This window comes from Camelus ferus, chromosome 33 (genome assembly GCF_009834535.1).
Source record: "Camelus ferus isolate YT-003-E chromosome 33, BCGSAC_Cfer_1.0, whole genome shotgun sequence".
NCBI lineage: Eukaryota > Metazoa > Chordata > Mammalia > Artiodactyla > Camelidae > Camelus > Camelus ferus.
Window position 1 is genome coordinate 15727888 of NC_045728.1, and position 27892 is coordinate 15755779.

Sequence of the window (27892 nt, forward strand, 5' to 3'; positions counted from 1 at the left end):
CACCGAGTCCCACACAATAGACCTTTGGAAGCAGCCAGCTTGTCAGCATCACCCCGGGCACAGTGGGTGAGCTGAAGCCAAGGTAATTTTCCAGGCTGTTTGGCTATCAACAGACACCAAACTGCAGCAGAGTCGACGTGACTTCCTTCAACCAGTTGCAGCATTCTTAAACAAACCTTGAAAATGGAACTGTGTTCTCATTTGACTTCATGTCTAAAGGGTGGTGAATGCTTTATTGGGAATCAAGTTGCAGGGCGGAGGAGGGGACCCACGTAAACATACACTCACAGAAAACGAGACTGGGCTCTAAAACCATTTAAAATAGGTAATGATCTATACATTTAAAATACATGCTAGGTTTTCATCACACTTGCCTCCTGCCCACTGGCAGGACGGTAAATAGCAAATGGCTCTGGGGGTGGGGGGGCGGGGTGAGTCTTAATTTGTAGCACTCGCTGATCGTCTGTGGGGTAAATAGTCCCACCATGAAATTTCAAGCTACCAACACAATGTTTCTGAACGCGAGTTAGGAAGGAATACACACATGGGCTCTTGGAAGCTGGCTGAGCAGCTCCAGGATGTACCACTGTCCTGCCCGACATTCAGGCCCCAATCCTGGGCTCCGGGAGCGGGTCACTGAGAGCTGCGGCAGCAGCAGCAGGTGAGTCCGCTGATGCAAACTGGACGAATGCGCATCAGCTCTTCCCAGGTCAGCCTCTCCGGAACACTGAGACCCCACTGTAATCTTCCACGCTGTTATCACTCTCCGAACTCCACTCCCAAGCTCTTCACTCTTCAGGAAGCCAGTGAACATCTGTCCTGAGATCACCCAGAGGGCTCAGGGAGAAGTTAGCTTGCTTGCTTTTTTCACTGAGCTCTCCCTCCTGATCCCAGCAGCCAGGCTTGCTTTGGTTATCCTGCCTCTGCCCAAACCCAGGCTGTCTGTCGGGAATTTGCAGAAAAGCAGTGTTAAGAAGTTGGCTAATTGGCCTCTGGGATGAAGGAGGCTTGTTAGAGCCCCGTGGAGACGAGGCAGGACCAGCCTGGATGTATTTACATTTCCAGGCAGTCAGCTTATTCCCTCAGATTTCATCACCCTGCTGATGAAATACACATTGGAACTCGAGATCGTTTCTCAGGACAAGAGGCTCGACCTGGTTTTGGGAGATGAGCCCTGCGGCCCTGCTGAAGTCAGCACACCGATTCGCTAGGTATGCCCTGTAACATGAGGGTCACCCGTCCTAAGGTATGTAACTCCTCTCCTATGCCTTTCTCTTCACCGGGCTCCTTTTTCTGTCTCCCTGACTCTCCTCTGCTCTCTGGTTCTCATTCTGTCTCTCTTTCATATTTCTCCTCTAAGATGGAGGCGCAGAGAGGATGCGAGGAAGAAGAAAGAAGGAAACACGTCAGGCGAGCACGGTATTTGCATTCACTTCCTCTGCACAGTCGAGCTCATGTGTTTTCCTTGGACTTGAACTCCCACACAGTCTTTAAGGAACGGCTTTTTCGAGCTCAACTATCCATTTATAGTGTTACTCTTCTAAAATAGCATCCCTCCCGCCCCGCCTCGAGTGGATTTTTCTTTCACTTTTGCTGCAGGCATCCCTTTTGAGGGACTGAGGGAAGGATCCAAAGGAGGAAGAATATGAAGGTAGCGGAGCAGAGAGATGAGAGAAAAAAGAGAAAAAGCAGGAATGGAGAGATGGGTGTGGCAGCCCTACCTGGGCTTCCCCGAGGCGGGCTGGGCTCCCTGTTGTTCTAAGCAACCCCACCCCAGGCTCACCGTCATCTACCCCTTCCCCACCCCCATCCTTTTATTCCCCACCACGAGGTCTGACTTACACTCCACCTGCTGCCTTCAGGGTTGTGTTTCTTTACCAAGTATAAGAAAAAAATGTGAGGTTCCTCCCAGATGACTTTAAACAGTGGCTTTTGGAGGGAAGTGTACCCTGTCTTCCTTCCTGGTGGAATTTCAGACCCTGTAAGCTGATTCCGGGAAAGAGAGAGCCCGTAAGAGTTGATGTCCTTGAAGTCACCCCCACGTGGGCAGAAGCTCCCACCAGGCCTACTCAGCATGGGGATGTGATAAACCCCAGGGCTGCAAACATTCCAACCAGAGATATGTTGAAATATGCAATCTGTGAATCCAAGGCAGCCAGGAAAACACATCCTAGGATCTGCTTGAGATAACACATTTTGTGATCTCACCAATGACCCCAACCACACTGTCAGACAAGAACGTCTATCCAGAAGTTTGGAGGAGATGCGGTAGGACTGTAAATTCCAACCTTCCAAAGCCAAGTTTATCATTCCTGGTGAACCCACACAGGAGATCACTTGCATGCCCTTCCACACGTTAATTTTTCATTGAGGAGGCAACCTTCATAAAAGCTTGATGGACAAACGTCCCTCAACAGGCTGGGAAATAAATGTTTTTTGTTTTTTTTTTTTTAATGGTACAATGGAAACATTTGGAAAGCATTTGTTGTATCTGCCTTTAGGAATTTGTTGAGCTAAAGTTGGCGCCATCTCAGTGACCACAGAGAAAAAAACCACATAAATTAAACATACAAAAAACAAACAATGGGGCAATTTACAGATGTCTCCTATCTTAAGCTGTAGCTCGGAAAGAAAATTAATCTGTGCAGAACCCCGTAACACCTCCCTTGAAAATCATGGAGTGTTTTGTGTTTCTCCTTCCCAGACCAGTGGGTGTTCTCAGAGGTGGCGTTGGGATGTGACCTCAGAAAAGCAGATGGTTTTTCAAGATGTCAGAGAATTGGATGGTGGTCAAATAGGGCTTCACTTACTCTTTGGTAAAATGTAACAGTTCAATCAATCGTGGTAGAAACAGCTTTGATGAGCTGTAGGACATCTAGCATCCTTTCTGACCTTGGACTACTTCCTTGTACTAACTCTTCAGCACAATCAAAGCAGAATCGAATGTTGGGTAACACAAGGAAACTTCACCACACACCTTTGTTTCTAAAAGGCTGCCCAGCACCCTTCCTAAACCTTTAAGCCTCTCAAGGGCCAGCCCTGTCTTTGATCTCTGCACCCCTGGGGACCAGCCCCATTCTTGGCACATAACTGGGCTACACACAGTTGATGAAAGGATCTGAATGGATCCACTGTGATCTCTGGATTCCTAGCTCTGCATTCTTGCCATTTGAGTCTGCTCATGAGATCCTGTTCTACGAAGACATGTTGTATTTTATCAAAAACACCAGCGTCTGGTGGTTGTTAACCAACACCTCCATCCTTATCATCTTTACTCACTCACTTCCTCTTCTACCTGCTCACCAGCTTCTCCATTGCCTCCAGGTTACCTAAACAGCATTCTCATTTTCATCACTCTGACTGCTTTCTTCCTCCCCCTCTCTTGTATTTTTATCTATGCATATTTACATATTTGCATATATGTGTTGGGTTTTAAATATAGGGACATAAATATGGGAACAGATAAGGAAGGAGTATGACCGGTGTTTTTTCACTATGCCAGATGATATGAAGAAACATACAAACAAGCCTATCCCATTATTTCTCCAAATGAAGGTAAAGAGAAAAGCTCACTGATTCATCCCTTTCAGTGTCCTAACTGCCTTACTACCCAGACTCTGGTCCCAGACCCGGGGCGTATATAGGCTGATTCTCTAGAAGCTTAGGCTTGGCCTAGGTCTAAAACCAAATCACACATGTGGTATACTGAAATATACCATCCCTCTTATTGAGAAATGGGGTCCGATGTGCAAAACTCCTAAATCAGAAGAGCGTTCTACACGGTGAATAAAATTGTGGGCAAGTCAATGACATGCATGTGAGCAGCCGCGCAGTTTCCCAACTAGGGGTGATGTAGGCGATTCAAGTGTTTTCCAAATTGTTACAAAATGCACGACTCCCATTCCACTCCTCGCCACCTTCATTCAAACAGTACACACAGCCTCCATCTCCTGGGCCAAGGGTTATTGTGGGGCTGTCATTCACAAATCAGCACAACTGGTAAACTCTATTAAGCTTCCATCAACTCCTCGTGTTGCATTAGAGACCTCAGTCAACCTTTTCACAACAACTGTAAAACGTCTCCAGATGGTTAACACAGCACATCAAAGTTAGTATTCAAAGGCTGCAGTTAGTCTAAGGAATACAGATCTCCCACAAGGGCATGACATCACCTAGCAACCTCAGTTGCCCAGGCACCTATGAAGACTTTTATTTTGTAGGGGCTGCAAGAAGGAAGCCTCTTTGGGCCCCAAATGATGTGCTAACACCACACACACACACACACACACACACACACACAAACACACAACCTTTTCCAGTAGATGCAAAGGCTCTGTTCCCTAAGGATGGAGCCGTAGTTGGTGGTGGGCCCGGAGTGAGAGCAGGTGTGAACATAACACTTGCACTCCCACCTGTGATGGACTCCACACAGAGCAGGCTTTCTTGCTGGGATTCCTCGACCCTAATCTGCCTTCCATGTTGCATCTTTCTCTTCACCTCCATTTCCTTACCTTATTTCTGTTTCTTTGCCTTAGTGAAATTATGAATGGGACCAGTAACTCTATAGCACATGCAAGTTAAAAGAAAAAACCGAAAAAACTAAGCCAGATGTGAAAATTTTCACATTCCCAAATTTGCAGTATCTTTAAAGTCTGTGCCAGCCAAGGCTGATTAGAAGAGCTGCGTGGGGACTGCTCCATGCCTCTGGGCTCAGGAGGACGAGACGGGCTGCAGCATGAGCCGGGAGGACCAGGGTACAGGATGACTGGCTCCGGTGCACCTGAGACCTCTCTTCCAGGAGTCACAGCCCTTCCTGTTGACTTCATTTGCTAGAACAAATCACTACCACAGGTGTTTTCCTCTTTCTTTCTTTCTTTTTTTTTTCTTTTTCTATTTTCACTAAACCCTCACAAATTTATTTTCAGATGCAAAGAACCTTTCTGTACAAGCTGTGCTCCTCTGCATAAACATTACTAAATGCAATTGAGGATGCTTAGAGATATCTGGTGTTTGGTGGGGAAAAGGAGTCGGCTCTGGAAGAGAAATCTCAGTGAGATCTCACTAAGTGTGAAACAGATCAGTCAAGAGGAACTGAGGGGCCATGGGACTGCAGGACCACTGCAGGGAAACTCCTCCCTGACCCCCAGCTCCCCAGTAGGATCTTCTCAGTTGCTCTGGCTCTGTTAAGAAGGTCAGGGTTGCCAGAAAATCTTCTGAAGGAGATATATATATATATATATATATATTTAGGATTTTCAATTTCTAGTCTCCTAGATCAAAGCAGACCATAATAAGAACTGCATTGTCTAGTTAAAGGCATTATTCTGCCGCAAGGGACACACAGCATTTTATACTAACACACTGACAAATACAACATACCACAGATTTTTTTTTTTAACATTAAGTACATTCATTGAGGGTAAGGGATGATGTGGGGGAAGCGGCCCCTGGCATTCAGCTAGCCAGAAGCAACAATCCAAGTTCAGAGACTGACCTTCTGACTTCACCCCGTGCACCATCTCTAACCCACAGTAACCCATTGCCCCAGACCAGTGCCACGGGGCTGACTCCCAGGGCTGGTGGGTTCCTTCCATGGGCCCTGTGCATCCTATTCTCTCCTATTCTAGAGATAAAAAACAAGTCAAGGCTCTGAAAGATAAATCCAAGAACATAACCCTTGAACCAGGGGAAAAAAAAATGAACCTAAATGGAGATTTTTGTCCCCCCTAACATAGCTTTTCCAGCATATCACGCTGCCCCTAAAATGTGTATGTTTCAAGAAATGATAACTACTATATATAAAAATAGATTAAAAAACAAATTTCTTCGGTACAGCACAGGGAACTATACTCAGTATCTTGTAATAACCTTTAATTAAAAAGAATATGAAAATGAATATATGTATGTATCTGTATGACTGGGACATTTTGATATACACCAGAAATTGACACACTGTAACTGACTATACTTCAATTAAAAACAAAAAAAAAGAAATGTGCTAATATCGGTTACACATTTTCCACCCCATACATAATTAAGTGCTCCATGCCCATTCCAGCCCACCATGGGGGCGATTTGCACCATTCTTTTTATTGTACCACTAGGGCTGAGGTCCAGGGAAGCAATTCAAATTAGACCCCAGGTTTATGGAGATTCTTAACATAGTTATAAATATTCAAATCAGGGCTGGATCTTGGCAGAATTTTTCTAATTAAAATTTCATTCAAATTAAATCAGCCACATTTTGACAGACACAGGACACAAAAAGCTTTGTGGTTTTATGAGGGTTTTTTTTTTTTTCTGCAACGAATCAAAAACACGGCTAATGTAATAAGAAAGGTGAAAGGACTTTAACCATGTGATGATGGTTACGTGTGAGCCGTGAAGGGGCGGTGCAACCAGAAACCATTACTTTCCCAAACTCACATCACTTAAAAATGGCCTATTACTTAAAAAATCTGAAACTCGACAGACCCTCTGTGGAGGCAGGAGCCACCACAGAGTAAAACTTGACAACATCAGGGGAAAACTTTTCAACATCATTTGCATCTCAGTTCGATCCCAGATCAAGGCTTCAAAACACAGCTGCCAGGTTCACATTTGCAAATACAGATACAAATTTCCTTTTTATAACAGTCAGACTTGTAAAAGGCAAACAAAATAGACAATGCAGCACTTAGAACACTTCCAGCTCAGAAGGAAAAAAAAAAAACATTCCAAGATCCAAAGCAAAATACCTACTTTTCATGGTAAAACAGCTTCATTCATTTCCACTTCCTTCACCGAACACAATTTCAACTCCACATAATTTTTGCTATCAACCCCTCTCCCACAGACTGTAACAGCTAAAATGCCAGTCTGTCTCCAACATAATTAAACAAAATGTGCAATCTTCTCGAATCTGTGAATAAACAATATAAGGCAAAATAAAAGACCCAGACAAAAGAACATAGCGAGATCAATCCTCAAGCTATAATATCCTGACATCCCGCCAAGGAGTTCTCACAGGATCCATTGCGGCACGGAAAATAATAATTCCGAAGCACAATGAGGACAAGGTTGTTGGCGGCGAGGCTGCTGGAAGTACAGGTGAGGACACTTATTTGGAATGTGGAGGGGATGAGTGAGACAAGACGGCTTTGATGGCAGCTCCAAGAATCAGCCGTGAGTCTGAAGACAGCCTGGGAGAAGTTCCAACAGCCCAGCCTGGACTGAAGGGGTTGATGATACTAAGGATCTAATGGAAGAGATGGGATGTATTCGTCTGCCAGCTCTTCCAAAACTAAGTACCGCAAACGGAGTGGCTTAAACAACAGAAATTCTGAAATGCCTTGTCTCACAGTCTGAAGGCCAGAAGTTCAAGATCAAGGTGTCAGCAGGGCTGTGAGCCCTTGGAAGGTGCTGGGGAAGGATCTGTTCTGGGCTCTTCTGCTTGTCTCTGGTAGTTGCTTGGTTTAAGGCAGTGTAACTCCAGTCTTCACCTGGCGTTCTCCCTGTGCACGTGTCTGAGCCCACCTTTCCGCTCGTTATAAGGACACTAGTCATATTGCTTTAGGGGTCCACCATATTCCAGTAGGATCTCATTTTAACTGAACTAATTACATCTATTTCCAAATAAAGTCAGAGGTACTGGGGGTTAGTATTCCAGCATACGAATTTTGGGGGGTAGAGTTCAACTCACAATGTGTACAAAGAAGATGGGTTACCTAATCAGACAGTAAGTGATCATTAAATCCCATTCACTGTTAGCTGTGGGAGGGCAGTAAGTTAGCCCTTACAATGATGCATCTCAAGCCACATGTCTGCCCAAATTCCCCTTTGGGAAACAGTGTCACAGGGATGGGCTGAGCCCGGTCTTTGCAGCTAGAGAGAACTGGATTCAAATTCTAGCCCTGCCACGTAAGAGCTGTGTGCTTCGGGACAAATTGTTTAACCACTCTGTTTCCTTCTCTGTAAAACGGAGATAAGAACTTCAATGTAACAGGTCTGTAGTAGGGATTACACAAGATAATATAAATAAAGCGAGCATCACATCCTGTAGCACAGGGGGGAAGCCACAATTCCTTCATCCACCTTCCCCACCCCTGCCCTGCTTCTCTCTTGAACCGTGCACTTTCTGTGGAAAGTAATGCATCGGAAAATCAGGTCACTGCATTTTACTTTTAATTATATTGCTGCAGATTTTCTCAACACAAACACAATATAACACCAACATCAGTCAGATTACCTGGCCCTTATTTACAGCATAAATAATTATTTCAATGCAATTAGCTTTTAGCCATTTTGGAAGAGAAGCTTAATGACTTTTTTCCACCCCAGAGAGCTCTGATTCATGACTTCCAATGTCTATTCAATGTAGGACGAAATAAAAATGTCTTCTTTTTGCCCTTAGTGTTCTTGGTCACTTTCTTTTATGAGCAAATAGACCAGGGAGACATGAAAATAAAACCCAAAGCAGCAGCTTAAAGATGAAAAGGTAAAATGAAACAAAACAAAACAAAACAAATAATAGGAACAAAAATCACCCTGTCCTCCCCCCACCATCCTCCCTGCTGCCCCCCACCCTGGACTAATTCGTCAGAGTGACTCTTCACATCATTTTGATCCTTGGAGATTTTTTTTAAGAACATAAGTTTGCTTTTTAGACCCTCTTAACATCTGGTCGATGCATTTTTACATTTTAACCCTTTAAGGTTAAATAAGGATTAGACACTAAGTTTGACATCACTTGCAAAATTATCTCTGTGAATGAACAAACACGCATTACAATTTGGGGCTGAGAAGTGTCCTAGATGTAAAGTACAAGGGATGTCATCTGTCCTCTCTCCCTTCCAATGTTCCTGTGTTTTGCTTACTCATTGTCACACACCTACTGTGCACTCTGTCCAGAAAACCAGTGAGGATGGGCGTGGCCAAAGGACAGTAATCCTGGTTTAAAAGGGGAGAGAATTTTAATAGTGGGGAGAAACAGAGGTGAGAAAATGGAGACACATAAAAATGAAGACACCTGGATGTCAGAGAAAACTTCTAGACATGTGATTTCTTTCCTCTTGGAAAGAACAACCAATCAAGGAAACAGACAAAGGAAAGCAGGTTGTGAAAAGTATTTCCCAACCTCCTCCTAAAGAAACACCAACGTGAAATGACTGAGACCAGTGACTTCATGGAAACGGCAGTCACCTTACTTACACCCAAGACTTAGGACAAGGGAAAATATGTCGTCTGTTCTCCTATGTGATGTAAACTCAAAATGACACATTTGTGAGGAGCAGCCACAGGGACAGAAGGAGGCAAGTTCTGGGTTTTTCCAAGCAAACAACTCTTCTCTGCATTATTAACATGGAGCCAATCTGCACTACTGATTTCACACGGGACGGAAGTTCAACCCTCATCATCTGACCAATAAAGACAAGCTGAAGTGATCTGCTAGTGTTGAACCTGGGTAAACAAAGGTCTGTCTAGCTGCCCGTTAAACCGCATAAACAATTGTTTCCAGTTTCTGATTTTGATATATGGTTGGTATCAAATAGGTCAGTCTTGTCTTAGGTTTCCCAAGCTGGTTGTTATTTCTGTAAAGCAATCCAGCGAAGAGCAAAAGACCAAAAAAAAAGAAAAAAAAAAAAGAGTGGGAGAGAGAATATTTGCTCTCCACTTTAATAGCACACAAGAACATTTATGTTCTGCCTCCAAGTTCATGCAGTAAGGGTCTCTTTAGTATCCCATAATAACTCCATTACAAAGCTTAAGCTTAATCACACAGTCAACATTTTCCGGTGGAATTGGTTCCCCGGCTCCGCCCTCTGACTCCCCACCCCAACCCCGCCTGCCTCTGGGTTCCCAACTCGGACCTCACACAAATGACACATTTCCCATTGATTAAAAAATGCTGTTAGTGCAACTTTCCTATCATCCGTGGTTACATGGAATTAACTCAGCACTGCAACAAAAGGAACTGGATCAAACTGCTTTGCAATGTTTGGCAAGAAACAGGATTTCTTCCCACTGTGTACAGACTAAACCAGGAGCAGCAGGACGATCTGAGAAGTTAATAACACATCTCAAACAGAAGTGGGGGAAGTACATTAATTACTAGGTAATGGATATCAGCACCGCAACTAACTACAATTACACATGCTTAAGTGATGCAGGGTGTAAACTGATCTTGGAGAACACATGGTGTCCTTTCTTTTTTTTTTCCTCAGGCGCGTTATGTGGGGATGCACCAAACCCCAGAGATGAGCTAGTTCTGATGCCTTTAGCAGGGAGGCTGCCACGACTAGGGAGGAACCGTCCAGGTCTCTCTCCAAATACCAGATGTGAGCTGGAATTCCAAACCTGTATTTACAAAAGCCATAAAAGTGAACAAGAGACCAAATACAAACAGACCGCAAGACTTTGGCTCTCAAAATGCAGACTGATGCACTGTGTTGTACACAGCGCCTCTGCACAAGGTGACGTTTTCGAAATAAAGTCCTTCAAATGATTTGAATTAACTTGATTATCCAGCCTAAACTGGAAGAAGCCTTACTTGTCCGATTCAATTTTAAACACGATTCTGAATTCAATTCCATTTCCTTTTCGATCTGGAAAAATGTGTACTGTGAAATTCTGACTTCATAGGCCAGTCAGAAGATAAATTATCTGCACAGTTTCCAAAGTTATCTAAGAGGTGCCTAAAGATCAAATCTGATTTTCAAAGGTGAAGAAAAACAGTTTGGTTTTTGGATAAAAACGACACCCCCCCGCCCCCACCCCGGCTCCCATGCTGTATTATGAAACCACAGCAAACTGGTCACATTTTATCAGTTCCAGAAAAGTCTGCTTATAAACCTTGACACAGTGCCAAGAATTAAGTCCCACCCACATTTTGGGCTTGAGTTGTGTGAACCCTGGGCAGAAACCGCCCCCTACGTGGTGAGGATGCAGGGAACGCCCTCTCCAGCCTGGACATGGACCCAGCGGCCCCCTCGCACCCTCCGTCCTCCTCTAGCTCCGCCCACACCCCCCAGGGGCCTGGCTCCAGCTGTGAAGTTTGGAACTGAGGCTTTTGAGCAATCCCTTAATGTTGAGCAAGGGTTTGGTAAAAACTTTTTTTTTTTTAAATTAAAAAACCATTTTGCCGCTCTGAAATACTGGACAGGAGACACCGTGTTAAGTGGCACTTGTCCTCGCAGGGAAGCCCTTTGGGAAGTGACCACGGCTGCTGTGTGTGACCAAAGTCAACCCGTGTCACGGGGTTTCGGGGAGCAGTCCTGGAAGGTATCCCCTCACAGCACCCGAGTGTGGGGTGCTATGACACTGCTTGTAAACCATTCAGAAACATGGTATTTTTTCCAAGAATGACAGTAAGGAAGCTCAGAAAGATACATACACATACAAAGGACAAATGTGCGGCAAATCTGAGACCAGGGATTAACAGAAAAAGCCCTGGGTTCTGGCTTCTTTATAGGGATGTGTCTGCATTCCTGACAGCTCCTCTAATGACAGAAGGCTCAAGACTGTGTACTTAGCACGTCCTGTGTGCTGAACAAGAGACATCAATACTGCAACCCTCTTTAAAAGCAAGTCAAAATCCACTACATCAAATTCCCAAGTGCCAGAAATAAAATGTGTTGACTGAATGAAGGAATGAATGAGTAAATACAATAAAATCTGATCTAATCCACTTGAACTTGTGCATTACTAAAACGTACTTAAAATGGTTATATTGATAGTTCCTTTTTTGTTGTTGGTTTTTGCCTGTGTGTGTGTGTGTGTGTATACATATTGCAATATGTATATATATATATCTATAACAAAACTCCTGTACAGTAAGTAGTGCAGAATCTACATTTTTGGTCCGGCGATGACTGTGTTTGCTAGAGGCAGAACTCCAGATTTCCTTCTGTGACAAGTTATGTGTCATGAATCTCAGGCAATGAAAGGCTCCCTCATTACCTCACAAGGTCATGATTTGTTTTCATCATTTAGCGAAGTACAGGCATCAGAACCCCCTGCACCAGCGCTTCCTACTGCTCCTTGTGCTCTGTCGTCACCTATCATACACCGCCGATCACGTCACCCTTTAAACTATCGGTGCTTCAGGTAAATGCATGTGCTTCATAGGTGAGAAAATGGAAACTGAGAAAGGCTAAGATGACCCGCCCCAGGTCACGCAGCCGGTCCACTGCATCTGTAATTGCGCAGCAGCAGGCTCACTGATGTGGAGATACGCGGTACCCACCGGTGGGCACTGTATTCGACGATGTGGTTTTGTGTGGCTTTTCAGGGTCCTTCTGCAAATCCTTTCCCCAGATCCTGCCCTTAGCGACCAAGCTGCAAGGCCTTGGGAGACCAGGACTGTGGCAGTTACCCAAGTCACCTCCTTCCTCCTGCCGCTGTCTTTTTGCTATTTTTTTTTCTGATCATTATCACCTCCCCCAGGGAGAAGGCAGAGAATATGCAAAGACATGGAGCTGAATCAGTCAGTTTCGCTGCTTAGGAGCCACAGAAGCGGGGGAGCAGGAAGGAAGCCAGGGCAGCTAATGGTGGTCTCCTCTGCGCTGGGGCTGAGCTGCCAGGGAGAAATCCAGGTGGCAGGGGCATCCCTCGAGCGGGCGGGACCAGAAGCTGCCTTGTTCACTCCGTGGGGATGACAGGCTCGCAAGGATGTCCAGTCGGGGAGAGGGAGTCGAAGGCTCCCCAGATCCCGGCTCCGACCAGATGTCTCTGAAATTTACACCTCATTCTCGGGAAAGTGGTTTTTAAAAATTAACTACGGGTCTGAAAAGTGGTGATTCTTAGTATTTCCCAGGCTTTACTGCTTGCAGGACAGACTGAGGGCCTGTGGCACCATGAGCCTGGAGACCACATCTCAAGATTCTGGATCTTATAGCTCTAAAGGGGACCTTAGAAACCATCTTTCTGACCGAGTGTTTCTGGGAGCTACTGGCCTCACCCACATCCATCCAAGTGGAAGAGGTGGTCTTGCTTAACTTTCCTCTTTTCTTTCTTTTTTTTTTTTTTAAAACAAGGCAAAAGCATAAATGATTCTTAATCATTCTAATTTTAACATCTAATTCTGTTTGTTTTCTTCAGACCATTGATTCAGATTTTCTTTCTTTTTTCCTCTCTTCTTTTTATTCTCTCCTTTTTACCTACCACGATGGTAAAATGTAAAACTAGCTCTTCTGTTTATATTTAAAGGAAATACACAGTCAAATTATGGGTAGTTATTTTGTTAAAAATTGAAGGTACCGACTTTAGGAACCATAAAAGCAGCAGCGAGGACAGTATTCCATATTCCCACTTACCTGCTGACCAAGGATAAATGACAAGATGCTGTCAGCTGTAAGGAGATGCTCGTCCTATGTCAGCCCTGATCATCTTAGTTGTGGACAATTTTAAAAGCTGCCCAGCTGGCCTCTCTGTTTCTGGTTTCTTACCTCTTCACTCAGTGCTACATACACTACGTCTGTGGCGTGGATCTTTACGAGAAACCATCCTGGTCTTCTATCCAGCAAGTATCCGTTATCCTCCACGGCCATCAGAAAATAAGTAAATAATCAAACAAATCACTAAACAGAAACAAAACAAGCCCTCTAAGTTCCCAGACCTTCTCCAAGCTGGCTGTATTTTATCTTTCAGACTTGATTTTCCTACATAAATTCTCCTTGTCAACTAGTTTGCCAAACTCACCGTCACCTCTAAATGTCTTCATGCTTCCCCACACACAAGGTTTTGTTTATTTGTTATTTTCATATACCTCTTGGTCAGCCTGCTCCTCATTTCTAAGTCACTCTGTCTTGTGGAAGGAAGGCCCCCGGCGGTGCTGGGGCGGGGGTGCTGACCACAGTGGGGTTATTTCACAGCTGCCTTTCTCAAGTTTCTGTTGTCAGAGGAACTTCCACGAACACACTTCGCCCTTGTTGGCAGTGAGGAAGCAGTGGGCCCCCTTCTCCATCACTAATTCACAGCGCAGGTGCTAAGTGCAGGCTGTAAATCTGACACACCAGAGGCATCTGGTCTAATGCAATGCATCTCCATGCGAGGAACTGGTGGCGCCGCATTCAGCCTGGGGAGACACCACACCACTCCACACTGGGGTCTACTGTGCCCAGTATCAGGTCCAGGATGACCTTGGGTGCAGTGGAGGGAGGTGCCCCATGACCTCATCCGGTGGCCATATGGACGGTCCTACAGATCTCTCCCCCCACCCCCGTAGTGCCCTGCACTTACCTTTGGAAACACCTCTCAAGCTTTTGCTAGCTTACTCTTTTTTCTCTGCCTAATCTTGAACTCTAGGATGCCAAGGTCAGTGAATTTTCACACAGCTGTGTACACCCAGCCCTTGGCACAGTGCTTGGCATATTAATGGATCTTATGACTTTAGGGCAACTAAACCCTGTCATTTTCTCTCTAGATCTTAGCCTGAGCAAAACTTTTCCTTAACTCTATTCTAGATTTTCACTTCTGATCCAGCTTTTGGCCCATGAGAAGAGGAATGCTCAAATTATGGCCTTCCCTCTGGGTAAGCAAGGGGCCCTGCCTACTGGCCTCTCTGGTTGTGGACACATCCTTTCTTTGAGAATACAGCCTCTCATAGGAGAGATACCTCGTCTCTGACAAGTTATTTTCCATGCAGCTCACAACAGCTTCCAAGAGCAAAGCCTCAGACCCAACCCTGAGCTTACCGGCTTTGAGGACCAGTTCAACAGAGACAACCACAGAGGTCAAAAGTGCGACATTCTATCCTCGTGGGGGAAGAAAAAGTTGCAGCAGAAACAAAAGCATTAAGTCCGCGTGACCGACCAGGATGCTGAGCCGACAATGATGCAAAACGGCAGCATGAGTTGGTTTTTTGTTTTGTTTTTTCTCTCCACTCTTTCAGCACGTTTGCAGTGTTTATTTCACAGAAAGATAAAGATATGCCACAGGCAAAGACAATGACATCCCTGGCTCCCATCCCCAAGGATCTCCTCTGCTTCCCTCCAGCAGGAGAAGGCAGACAGGGTGTTAGGTTACGGGATGAAGCTGCAAGCAAGTTCTCCCAAAGCAGTGGCTCTCACCCTGGCTGCGTGTCAGAACCACACGGGGCTTGGGAAACACTGATTCCTGGACCCGACCCCTGGCCAGCTGAATCTGAGCATTCAGGGAGAGGGGCAGCATTTGTAACTGCTCACATTCCCCAGGTAACTCTTACATGCTACTCGGTTTAAGGGCATCTTTCCCAGAGAGCCAAGGCAATGATCCGAACGTCCGTCTCGAATCTACACGTGGCCACTAGGGTGGCGTGTTGAATCAGTAATGAGACCGTGTCTCCGCTGCCTCGGCCTCACGCACTGCCCGCCAGAGTCTATGTCCTCTGACTGTCACAACAAAGGAAGAACAAACAGGGCAGAATCCAATCACATTTCTGGTGGAGACAAACATTTGGACAGTCCCACGTTCATTCTTTCTTTCCCCATCACATTATGGCTATCTCTGCACAGCAATTCATCTTTATTTTGAAAAGCCATTAAAACATTTTTTTTCCCCAGTGCTATTTGTTCATGGAGAGTGATGTCATGGGCTCTCTTTCTTTGTAATTTGGGAAAGAAAAATGGATTCTTCCACCTCCAGCCTCAGTAGCAATTATTAGGCTAGGAGGGGCGCCGAGGAAGCAATCTTTGCAGATAACAGCAAACCCTGCTCTCTTCTCCTGCAGCCCAGAGAATTGAGCCTGAGCTGGGGTTTTTGATTTTTTTTTTTTTTTTTAACAAATACAGGACAAGATGAGGAATAAGCTTCAAATGACGGGAAACCAAGCAGACAAAGGGTTTGCTACACTATCCTGTTTGATATTTTTAGTTCTGCTCACAAAGGCTAAATTACAGTAGGAATCTGGACCCGTTCCTTTGCAATTGCCTCGTAACACACCATAACCATCTCGGGCGGCTCCTCTTCCCCCCGAGGAACCACAAGTCATAATTACAGATCACACCGAAATAAACCCCATAACTGCGTGTCTGTTTGTTTTACTTATGTGATCCTGACTTCCTAGCATTAACACCCTTGGATTCTGAAAATATCTTGAGCAGCCGTTCACCTGGCACACGTGCAGATTACACATTGTTCACAGGAAACAATCCTAGCCAAGGGAAAAGAGCAGTGCAAGGGATGGACAAATCTGACCAGCTGCTCCCTGGCATGGAAGCCCATGGAGCAGACCCGGCGTACTGTACAGAGTCCAGCCATGGCCCGGCATCTCCACTCTCTCCCTTGGTTCTGCCACCTTAAATCAAGGCTCTAGTCCCTGCCGAATGATGGGCAGAAGGGGAGGGGGTACAGACAAATAAGAGTTTCTTTTACTGTATCCTTCATGCTTAACAGGGAACGTGGTGACCTTCTCTAAGAGCTTAACATACTGACCACAGTCAACAGTCAGATGGATTCTGTGTATGTTCACCTATGACAAATGCACTAAGTCTTTTTTTTTTTTTTTTAAAGAGCTTTACCCTGATTACAGGATTGATCAGTCTTAGGAATGAGCTGTCTGAGGATAATAACAGAAGGATGATAAGGAAGCCTAAATATTTTTGATAACTCGGCAAGCACACACTTGGCTGTAAGAACACCCTCCAGCAGCCTCTCGTGATACCTGGATCTTTTTCGCTGGCATAGGTTTCATGACAACAGCATGAAATATGGGATTCTGACTCCAAGGCAGGATGTCCACCAACTTAAAAAGAGGGGCAGGGGGAAGGAAGGAAATACTCTGAAGCAAGAAATTAAACACTTTGAGTTAAGATTTTAAAAACTGATATAAAAAAAAACCAAACCAACCCTGTACTGTATCATTTTCGTGTTATAAAATGAAAGTCATTGTCTCTTTGGAGGCTATGTTCATTCCCTGCCCTCTTTTCTCACGGGTAGTGTAGATTCTCCCTTTCTAACCCGGACTATCTGTGCTGACCAACATCAAGGGTACTTCAACGTTCTTGTCCCTCAGCTCTCTTCTCCCGGATATGAAAGTGATGGCAGAACACACCCGCCAGACGCCCAGCGGGCTCCAGCCACGGGGGCCGACACAAACACATTCACAGGACACGGGAGTCGTGTATCTCAGTGGATAAGAACACAGAGTTTAATCCAAATTCTCCAAAAAGCCCTTTGGAGGAACTCTCAGGGAAGCAGACCAGGCCCAGACAGAACTGATGGTTGATTTAACCTTACAAAAATTCCCTGGGTCAGCAGAGTCCAGGGTGCTCCACCGTGCAATCTGTAGTGAATTCCTTCCAGAAACCGCACTATATAAGCAGAACCCGCCACGACCCTCTTTGTTTGGAGCTGGGACAGCCATCTGCAACTGCAAAAGCAATCATTTTAAGTGCTCATGATGGACACCTAGGGCAACCACGGGCACAATAACACAGTTTTCAACAGAAAAAAAAAAAAAAAAAAGCAGAATGCCAAGTAGGGTTGGGGCTTTGCAACGGCTGCTGTTGGCAGAAAATAAAACCAGTTCAGGGGAAGAAATGCTCTGGAGTTTCTCTTCACTGAAGGTCCGTAACACCGGTTGTGCTGGATTCTTTCATAATTCCTGCAACACTCTACCGTTCCAAGCGAACCCCCCCCATGCAATATCTGGGATGCTGCACTGGTGCCAGGAAAATCGGACAACATAAAAGGGGCCCTGGGACTTCATGTCTTGCAACTGGAACGGTCCCAGAGAAACTGGGGCAGTTGGTAACCTGGAGTGAAGCAGAAGTAAAGAGGGGGGACAGTCTCCGTCTCTGAAACACCATTTAGCTCCATGACCACATTCATACTGTCAGCGCCGCTGTGGTCAGAGATTGTCCAAGAGCCTGAGCTTGGTGTTCAAAGGCTGCCTGAGGGAACACAGCAAGGTCTGGCCCTTGTGTGTGACCCCGGGGGCTGATAGAAATTACATCAGCTGCAAACCAGAGCCTCCTGTTGGCCAGAGACTCCTCTCTCTGTACCAGGTACTCCTGGTTTTAGCTACGTGGGATGAGCAGGCGCAAGGGAGCAAGTTTTAGACACAGTGGGAAGGAGGGAGATACATGCAGTGGTAAGCATCAGGACTGATTACCGTTAGGGGACCTTTTAAGATATTTTAAAAATCAGATCACTAGTAGCTTCAACTGGATTTTCTCTTTTAAAACGCATTTAGTGGAAATAACTCTCTCTGTTTATATACATAGAAGGACAGTTAAATTCTTAGCTGTAAAGGCCACCACAACACGCTCTCTATTTCCTTCAGAACATCTAGTACATTTCACCCAGGGGTTTGCTAGCTGCTCAGGGGAATGGTATGGGACAGGTGACTTGAAAACACGTTTAGTACTGTAAACATTTCTGCAATTTGGTATTTGCCAATTATCAAGTATTCCTCTGTTTCTAATTGATCCCTACACACAAAAGAAGTGCGCTACTAAATTATACACACATTTAAGAAACATACCAAATTTAAATATACGAAACACAGATTTTAACTTCTAATGATAAAATGCAAGATTCCTGACAATCAAATTTGAGAAAATACACTGTCAGTTTTTATAAGTTACCTTGTTATGGTTTACAAATAAGCAGCCACCAGCCATTCATAATATTAGAGCCTTAATCTCATGATGCTCCCACAGGCCTCTATATATAATTGAGAAAGATTAAATAAATCACTCTGTTCAATAAAGGCTCAGGCTCTAACTCAAAAATCCCATCTCTCATTAAAAGGAATTCCAAGGTTCAGTTTTTCAATTGGTGGCGTTAATCTCGAGATATTAACTGTTGTTAGAAATCTCACATTGTAATTTATTACTGAAAATAAAAACACACCCCAAATACAAACTTGCTGTTTCAGGTAAATAAAGGCACTGAGCTGTTTACTGTTTTGGGTGATTTTGCTTGCCTTAATCTAACTTAGCAAAAATATGCCCTAAATGGCCTTCATTAACCCAATGAATAGGAGAGGCTTTAATCAATTTCACTCACGCAGGTTTCACCGAACATCTATGTGTTGCCTACTTACTCCGCCTCCAGGCACCACGCCCTGAGCCCTGAGATGGCGTAAGAAGCCTGACACGTGGCCCTGGGGGGACCCCGTAATTTGGCTGGTAAAACTGTAACTTTAAGAGACAGTTCTAAAATGCAACCAAGACAATGGAGCGTGCATACAGACTGTGTTACTATCACAGGGATAAAGAGTGGGACAAGGGAGAGTAGGATGGGGGAGGGGGCGTGCATGTCTCCTGAACATTCTGTGCCACGGGAGGGGAAGAGTGTATACAGCTGCTCTCCTGTGCACAGAAGGATGGCAGCTGCTTGGGGGAGAACACTAGTGCAGCTGAGTTGTGAGCTCAGCTGGACCCATTGCTCGTGGATCACCATTTTCACTCGACATACCTACTGACAGGCAAACTCAGGTTATTCTGACTTGGGATGTTTGAAGATGTATTCTCCAAAATGAATGAAGTGAGCCTGTCATTGGAAGGAAAATACTTGGCGGTATCTGGGTAAAATGGTAAAACTCAAGCTTTCAAGAGAAATCAGCATTTTTGGAAAACCTGCACTCATCAACATGAGCGTTAACAGCCTTCCAACAGTTAAAAGACTCTTCAGATGAAATCCTGGTGACATCTACGCAAACAATTATTAAATATTATATAATAAAATGTGTCGATATTTGGAAGGTCTGCATGACTCAGTGAACCCATCTTTTCTAAATGACCAAGAGATGTAAAAACTCATGCATGAGTAAATGATTCAAAGTGCAAGACAAACCAAAGAATTTTAATGTAACTGAGCGCAGAAAGCTGACCGATATGATTTCAGAATCTACATTTGCAAGTAACTTTAAGAAGCTGCCGCTTGTCAAGTCTCGGTGTAGTGTTAAAGGGTAGCCACAGTGGTCTTTACAGCCTACTAAAATACTCCTCCCTACACCTCTGTGTGAGGCTGGCTTTTCTTTACGCTGACAAGAACAGTATATTACAACAGATTGAATGCAGAAGCAGATATGAGAATCCAGCTGTCTTTTATTAAGGCCAATATTAAAGAGATTTGCAAAAGTGTGAAACAATGTTGCTCCTCTCAATTCAAAAAAATTTTTATTACCATCAGTACGGATTCCTGGAGCCAATATAAGTGAAAAAGCTTCGGGGAATGAACGATTTTTAGGAGTGTAAAGGAGCCTGGAACCAAAGAGATTAAGAGCTGATGATCTGGAAGCAGATTTCCAAACAACAAAAAACACCACGAAGTGTCTGACTAGTAAGAGTATAATGCACCGAGGATAAAAGAGAAAAGAGGATGGAAGAATGCATGGCAACTTCTCCAAATACAACCAATAGGAAGATGAAATTGTCACTTATTTGGTTCGTTTGATGCAAAACTAAAGCTTGGAAGATTTTCAATTTGCGTGTAGGCATCTGCTCAGCAATCGAGTTTGAATGAACTAAATTTCAAATGCTCCAGGTGCTGTTGGCCCTTGGAGCCCAGCACTGCTCTGCAGGACCCAACGGTGCAAATCATAGTGCTCCCTGCTTCCGGTTTTTAAGCAGAATAGGCAAGTGGGTCTTATTTTGCTTGTTTTCCTGTTTGCCTTCATTGCTTCTCTCTAGGGTCACCTTGCAGTATGTCTTCCGGGCCAATTAAAAGTGAAAAGGCTCAAACAACAGGCACAAATCATGAGTGTCCTGGACAAACAAGGACACGTGGTCATCTTACTTCTTCCCAGGCCACCACCTTCCAGTCTGCCTGAGGCTCTTTCCTGCTCCCTGTGGCATCGACCCCAAGCCTTCCACCAGCTCTCTCTCAAGACGATTGTGTCTCCCTTACCAAGAATGCGGAAGACCACCAGACTGTCATGTTTCTCCACCTCAATGTCCCCCTCTTTGCCCACTGCCTCTGTCTTTCTCTTCTTTCCTCTCTCTCTCTCTTCCATATTTTCTCCTTCCAATGAGCCAGAAACACTGGCGTCTTGCCTTTCTAAAAAGACTTCAAGATTCTGCTTTCTCTTCTCCTTCCTCTGTCTTCACTTCTCCTGCCCACTTCCTGGTGGATCTCTATTTCGGGGGCCTTTTCCTCCTAACCTGTCAACACAGGTGCCCCCAAGATTCTCAACTCAGCCCTCCGTTCTTCCTACCTGCTCATCTTCCTTTCCTCCAGAGTGTCATCCACACAATTAACTGTTATTAACTTTCAAATAGATATTCCTAGCACTTGTCTCTTTCTTTAAAGCACTTCCTTTCTTTTCCAATTTCCATCCATGTTTTGTACATCACACCTTCAGTGGGCAGCTGGTACCCTAAACTCAAATATGGAACACATCATCTCTCTCGCCCTCACCCCAGGTCCCCACTTTCTGTTAATATCACCCTCTCAGTCAGCCTCCACACTTCCATCATCTTTCATCCTTCTGTTTCCATCTCCTTCACATACATGTTCCTCCCAGTTGTCCTGCTGACTTCTGTGATGAACTCTGAAATGCCTTCCACATCCACCTCTTCTCTCTCTTCCCACCACCACTTCCCTATTTGGGGCCCATGTGTCACTTGCTCCAACTACAGACCCAGTTTTGTAACCCATCTTCTTGCCCCTTCTCTTCCCCTCCACTGGTCTTCAGAGACACCTTGGCCAGGGAGGCACTTTGATGATGAATGTGGGGACAGCTCAGAGGAGTCTTAAGAGGGTCTCCACCAGCAAGCTGAGAGCAGGAGCTGGAGAGGAGCATGAAGTGGGGAAGGGCCAGAAGAGTTACACCCACTGGATGTCCAATGAGGAGAGAGTTCTAGGAAGGAGGTGGCCAACAGTAAAGAATGCTACAAGAAGTCATGGACTTGAAATGGAGGAAAGGGCATTTAATTCAGCAGCTGAAGATCACGGTGTCCTTGCAGAAAGAATTTTTGGTTCCTTAGTGTGGGTGGAGGACCAGCCTCTAAGTACTCGACTTCCTATGACCAACACTTCCAGTCTCCTTCAGCAACTCCTTCTCTAGGTCACATTCTAAGATCTCTTCTTTGATAATTGAAATTCTAACACACAACTCTCTACTGACCACTTCCTAGCCTTCCAGTTCCTCCACACTCTCAGTACCCCCCATACTCAATCTTTGATCTACATGAACCACCTAATGCCACCTACTCTGGGTTCCACTTGGCTCTACTTTTTTTCCAGTTCAGTCAGATTCTGTAGTCCAACACCTCACCACCCTTCCAGCGTCCTTCACCCTCTCATCCATGTTGTGTGACACCACAGTGCAGAGAAACCCCAGGGTTGAAATGAGGCAGTACTGAGGTCCACAGGGCTTGTGGGTGGAAACTCCCCAACCCTGATTGTCCCTGAGATATGAGTGCCCATCCTCAGTGGCCCCTCAGCCTTATTCAGCAATCCTTCTCCAGGTCAATTTTCTTCTTTCTTTCATCCCTTGTAGTAGACACTTTAAACCATCACGTTTGTCCTCATGACAGACAATTCTGCCCCATCTCTCAGGAGATGCCTTACCTCCTTGACAACAAAGAAAGGGAAGCCACCAGGTGTGAACTTGAACTTTCCTCCTTTAATCCCCACAATTAGAACATTTAACTCTGTATGTGGGTAGATACACACATATGTGTACAAGCAGATGTGTGGGTGGATGTACAGTGTACGTGTAAACATAAGTGTATGTCCACAGGCTTACAGCCATAATCTACACAATTCTTCAAGTACCCACTCACTGTGCCCAGCATTTTGTAATGCAGTCTCTCATTTAACCTTCTCGCCCTGCTTCTCTTGCTCGCTCAGAGAAGATGCATTTCTTTGCATCTGCTTATCTCCTGAGAGACCTTGGCCCCTCTTTCCTAGAACTTCATCCTCTTTACCAGCTCGTTCCCCTCAGCAGGTCAACAAGCTCAAGTCTTCCATCTGGAAAACCCCAAACCTTTTCCTCAATCACCGCTTCTCTAGAGAGCCCTCTTAGCAGCTAAACTTTTGAAATAATCTTTGTTCGTCATTGCCAACTTCTCACATCTCATCTGTTACTCAACCCACTGGAAACGAGAGTCTATTCACATCACTCGGTGACTCCATGAAAAGTGTAACAAGGCTTACGACTCTCGCAGGTGCTGTCTGAGGACCCTCTCGGTGTCACGCCATTGTGTCAGGTGTCATAAACTTATTTTCTCATGCAACTCTTCTCAGCATTGACCCTAACAATAATTGTTCGGACAATTAATGTGTTTAATGTCTGCCTTCCGACAAAAGAAAGAGTGAAAGTTAACTTGGAGCAAGGAACGTGACTGTTTTCTTCCCATTTGTGTCCCAAGTCAAAGAACATAGTGGGAACTCAATAAATATTTGCTGACTTAATGACTGAATAAATAACCAAATAATGCCTGAAGGTAGCTCCTCCTGTCTCCATTTAATATGAGAAAAGTAGAGCTCAATGTGGTTTAACAACTTTCCCAATGTCACATAGCTAGCACAGTGTAAGAGCCAGGACTCAAACCCAGATCTGATGGAAGCCTGGGCTGGTCCACCTCTCCCCGGCGACCTTCCCCTTCCATTACCCTCACTGCTACGTGTACACGAGGCACACTCCCAAACTTACACATCTTAGCGTCAGATTCATACATACAACTGTCTACCTTAAATTTCCACCCCAAAGTCCACCTCTGACAAAACTCAACCCATTACCTTTCCCAACATTGCTCTTTAACTCATACTCTTAAAACTATCATCATCTACCTGATGATCAAGCCAGAATCCTGGGAAATATCCTCTCCATCACACTTGCTACACATACACCCACCCACCACACACACTCCCACTCTCACTAACTACTTCTGTCACTTCTCCCTAAACACCTCTTCCATCCATCCTTTCCTTTAGGTCACTACACTGTTGTAGTTTAGCCACTTACAAAATTCACCTGGGCTACCAGCAATCGAATCCATCTGGTTTCCTTGCTTCTGACTTGACCCTCTACAATTCATTCTCTTCTATCAGCGTCATCTTTATAAAGCACATGTATGATGATGTCACTTCCCTTCCCAACACTCTGCAATGGCGTGCCATCCCAGCTAATGAGATAATCAACCAAAAGCTCCAGAAATGGGATATGAAGACCCTGATGGGTTCACTCTGCCTGTGTCCCCAGTCACTCCTCCCACAGGCTCCCTGCCCCAGGCTTACTTAGATCTTCCCTCCACCATGCTGCTTCACTCACTGCTGCCTCTGCACATGCTCCCTCTCCGGGAAGGAACAGTTCTTCATAACAGTCTTCCTCTTAAACTCCTACACATACTGCAAAATCCATGTTCAACAGTCTTCCCAGATCCTTAAAACCCTTTTCTAAGCTTCTACCGAACACCATGGTTTCTACACAGGATTGATCACATTATGCATTAATTATTTGTTAACTTGCCTGTTTCCTTGCTATGCTGTAAGTTCTTTGAGGGAGGGACCAAAGTCTTTTCATTTTGTTATGCTCAGTAGCTAGTATAGTAATGGGTGTCCAATAGAATTCTGCTGGCTGGATGAATAGATAGCTTACAAATGCCCTGTGTTCCTACAGCTGAGACCCAGCCTCACAGAGAATGGAGCAAAAGCACAATCAACTTGGTTATGAGAGGCCTGATCCACAAGGAGCAGAAACATGTAAAAAGTAATGTTTGCCTGCCACGGCCCTGCGCTTTTAAGGAGAACATGTTGGAAATACGCATTTTTGAGCATTACACGCTTATTTTTAGAACATATTACACTGACTGGTTTCGTATGTTGGTTTGGAGAAGGGAAGATGTCAAAGCGATGTGTGGTAGTTGTAGTTTGCATTTGTTAAAAAAGAGAAACGTAAACCGTAATGCCGGAAGCCGAAACTCACAAACGCAGCATGGCGGAAACGCGGCCAGGTCACACGGAGATCCCTGCAGCCTCTACTTGGATTTTGTTTGCAAAGGCAGGGCCTGACTGGCACCCCGTGCATGGGCTACGTCAAGGAGTGAGACCTAAGCTCTGACCCCGCAGCTCAGAGAGCAATTAGGCCGTCTCCTGACACGTGTGGGATGTCTTCCCACAGCTCATTAAAAAGATGCTTTTGGCTGCTTCCAATCATTTCTTATCTTTCTCTTGAACGCACTTCAAATCCATACTCAGATGATCTGGTTCTCATGTGTACCCTCTACTGGAATGGGAGGCAGCCAGCACGTTGCAGGAATGTTTTGCCCAGAGTTAGAGATGATCAAATATCCGGGGTGTTTCCTCCATCCCCCCCACCTCCCACTCCCGGAGCCCACAGCCCTGCTAAGGATGCTTATGCTCTCTGGTGGCCTCTCAACATCCGTTCTCCATCCTTCCCAAGTCAGCTGCCGAGCCTGGTGTGGCTCTGGGCAGATAGGCTCATGGGATCCAGCTGTGCTCTCACTGCACCCTGGGGACAGGACCAGATCACAGTGACTAGTAAGAGTGACTAAGCTGAGGAATGAGAGCTGCTGGGGTGGCCTAGGTCTCCAGCAGAATCCTGACCCTGCATGAAGGGCCTCCCATGAAAGCTGATGACAGAGTGGAGGGCAAGGATGAAAGGGACAGATACAGATTCCCTTTTCCCATCATTTCAACTGTATTCAACAGTGGGCTGAGTGTGGGGGTCTCAGAAAATGTGCACCAGTCAGGTAATGGTGTGGCTTTTTCTGCCCAATGCCAAGCTGACTTAAAAGAGAAGAATTCACAGAACTTGTCAAGCAGTGGAATGTCTTCCGACCACATCCAATGGCCTCGTCACTTTCGGCCTCCCCAGCACGGAGGGCCTCTTCATTCACGAGCAGTGATTTCAGGATCAGGAAGATGGTCAATTTGATTTGGCTGTAATGTCTCTCTCTTGAGCTCCCACGAGTACTGCCTGGCTGGCCCACGGCTTTTGCACACTGACAAGGGGCCCTCAGCTTCAGTCTCCCTTTTGCGAGAGTTTTTCTATCTGGGCCCTTTATTTTTCTTAATAGTCTCAAGCTTGTCATCTCAGAGCAGCGATGTGGCTGACGACGTCTTGGGGAGGAGGACCAACACCCTATTTGGCTTTGTTCCTACTTCTCAAATTTTGTGCTCAATAGCACATTGTCTTGTTGGTCATATCCTGCTTGTGTTATTATGAGATTGAGACCAGATCCCTTAACCAGGCATTCAAGACCTTCACAACCTTCTTCCACCTCAACTAGCTAGGCTCCTTCCCTGTAATGCCTGCTGGGACACTTCAGCTGCTGGCCTCATTCAACCTCAGGTCTGAGTGTTCCATCATCCTTTCCTCCCCACACAGAATGTCTTTTCCTAGATTTCTAGCCTGATGACACCCTTATCCTGAATCCATTCAAACGCATCCCAAATCCTTCCTTCACAAAGTCTCCCTAGACTACTTCAGTTCACAGAGATCTCTCTCTTTCTTGATTCCGTACAGTAAAAACTGCCTGACAATTTGGGAACAGAACATATTCCATCTTTTATGCTCTCTGATTGTCTTTTGTGTGTTCGTTGTGCCTCTCTAAATGAATGACAAATTCCTTAATGCCAGGGAAAGAGTCACATGACTCTTACCAGCTCCCAGTGCCTAGATCAGTGCTGCTGCTGTATGGAAGATCCTTAAGAAAGATCTCAGTTGAATCCAGTATAGCAACTTGGATCATAAATGATCTTCTCAACAGGAAATATCAAGTAACCAGCCTTGTGTCATAGCTCACGACCTCCCAAGTGACTCATCCAGCTTCCGTACAGACAGGACCATACATACAACCAACCACTCATTTGCTGCAGCCAAATGGATTGACTTTAAGTCAATTTATACTATTACATGCAACTCAAGCCATTTTTTTCAAAAAGTGCATTTACATTGCTTGATTTCTTAATTCATATTTTCACAACTCCAGATATATTCATTTAAATTGGTCCTTCTTAAAATTTCAATTTACCTTCATATTTTTTAAATTATTTATTTTACCACAATGAAGTTGATTCAGGCTTTACATTTTTTATTTTAAATAAAGCAGACCTTGAATTGTTTTTCCTTTCAGTACTAAAAAGGTTGAACTAATGGTGCGCACTATGCCTCAATGTTTCCCCCTGCCCACTTTCAATCATTCCCAACCTTTTAAATTCTGACTTTCACGCAAATGCTCCAAATATATGCTTCTCAACTTCATCTTTCTTCTGAGAGTCAATTCCACATTGACGACCAGAATGTCACTTTTTCAAATAAAACACAGTAAGTCAGCAACTCTGTTTGTATCCCCAAATTCTATTTCCAAGGCTATTTGAAATTTATAATTCACTTTCCATAGAAACTGAATTATAAATAGTAATTCAGTTAGTTCTCTGGCTGGGGAACAAAGCTTAGCTAATCCATCTGCAAGGAAAAGTAGCCGAAAGCAATATGGTAACAATATGAGTAATTAAATGAAGCATTAAGAAGTGAAGGTAAAAAATAAGTTTACCTTGGTGGTTAATATTTAAAGAAAGCACTTTTACTTAGAGGACAGAGAGACAGAGATGGTGCAGGTCTAGAGGACTTCTTTTGGGTACAGTCACCCAGGGCTAAAACCTGCCAGGTTTTAGACCTACCTCCTCAGTCCAGTTACCAGTCCTTCTGATTCCTCCTTCAGCTCCCCTCTTCTGTGTCTCCATTCCCTTCCATCCTCTCTGCCCCTGTCCTCACCCAGACAGTCTCCTCCCTGATCTAGATTATTGCAATGGTTTACTAGTTGATTTCTCTGAGTCCAGTCTCCTCTTAGAAATCCATTCTGCATGTGGCATTCAGATTAATCCTTTTTGAACTCTTTCCTGTGTCATTGCTCTGCTCAACATCTACCCCCATCGAGTCAGAAGAGCATAGGCCTGGCCAAACTTTCTGGGATGATGTGTACCCTGGTCTTGGAGGAGATCCCCCCAAATGGCA

General features: G+C 44.9%; 1 protein-coding gene and 1 long non-coding RNA gene across 18 annotated transcripts in view; one reads left to right on the forward strand and one right to left on the reverse strand.

Moving 5' to 3' along the window:
• NCAM1 (neural cell adhesion molecule 1) overlaps window positions 1-27892 on the reverse strand; it is a 297404-nt gene that overhangs the window by 85367 nt on the left and 184145 nt on the right. The gene's annotated exons all lie outside the window — the stretch shown is intronic.
• Window positions 6156-27826, forward strand: LOC116661121. Its single transcript, XR_004316877.1, has 3 exons — window positions 6156-7415; window positions 21761-21763; window positions 27816-27826. It is a non-coding gene; the product is annotated as an uncharacterized LOC116661121 (long non-coding RNA).